The following is an 851-nucleotide window of genomic DNA, read 5'->3' as shown; positions in this document are numbered from 1 at the left end:
TCGAGTCTTTTCTCCCTTACTCATAGTCAAGAGTGCTTCATCCCATCCTCTGATAACTTTGCCAACTCCAACCTTAAAACTTAAAGGCTTGGCATTTTTCTTTTTCTTTGAACTTGTTTGAATATTAGTATCAAAAACAGTCCCATCCTGTAATGTTCCTGTATACCAACAGTGAACAACATCTCCCTTTCTGGGAAAGTTGTTTTTATCTCCCTTTTTAAGAACAGATTTTATATAGTTTGGTGGACCCTCTTCTAGAGTCTCTTCAGACTTGGTTTCTTTGGGTTTGTCATTAATCTTCACATTTTCACCTGCTCTGACACCTTATACTTTCAGTACCTTTGAAACGCTTAGTTTCAAAGAGACGGTTATAAGCTGTAACCAAATGGTCCTTGTTGTCTGTCTTGGCCACATTTTTAATGTTTCCTAATAGCTTATGTTCTGCAAGAAACAAATCTGAACCGTGATCCTGAAGAAACTTGATAATGTCCTTCTTGGGCAGCTGCTCGCTGCACCGTTGCTCCCTGGTTCATGCCTGCTGTGGAACACTAGCCGCCATCTTCCACCGCTCGTTATGCAGTGTTTTGCAGATTCTACATTATTCTTTAGGGTTGCATAGTATTCTATTGTGTGTATGTACTATAGTTTGGTTATCCATTCCTTAGTTGACGGACACCTACGTAGTTTCCATCTTTTGGCTATTGTAAATAGTGCTGTGATGAACATGGGTGTGCTTATGTCTGTTCTTGTCATGGCTCTCAGCTCTTTAGGATATATACCTAGTAATGGAATAGCTGGGTCAAAAGGTATTTCTAGTTCCAACTTTTGAAGGAATCACCATACTGCTTTCC

The 851-nt window shown here is 39.7% G+C and overlaps 1 pseudogene; it reads right to left on the bottom strand.

Moving 5' to 3' along the window:
* Positions 1-6: 6 nt before the first annotated feature.
* On the bottom strand, positions 7-559 carry LOC103200023 (annotated as a pseudogene).
* Between the last annotated feature and the right edge of the window lie 292 nt (positions 560-851).

This window comes from Orycteropus afer, unplaced genomic scaffold (genome assembly GCF_000298275.1).
Source record: "Orycteropus afer afer isolate SDZICR_OR568_19922 unplaced genomic scaffold, OryAfe1.0 scaffold00125, whole genome shotgun sequence".
Lineage (NCBI taxonomy): Eukaryota > Metazoa > Chordata > Mammalia > Tubulidentata > Orycteropodidae > Orycteropus > Orycteropus afer.
This window is presented reverse-complemented; position numbering and strand designations above follow the sequence as displayed.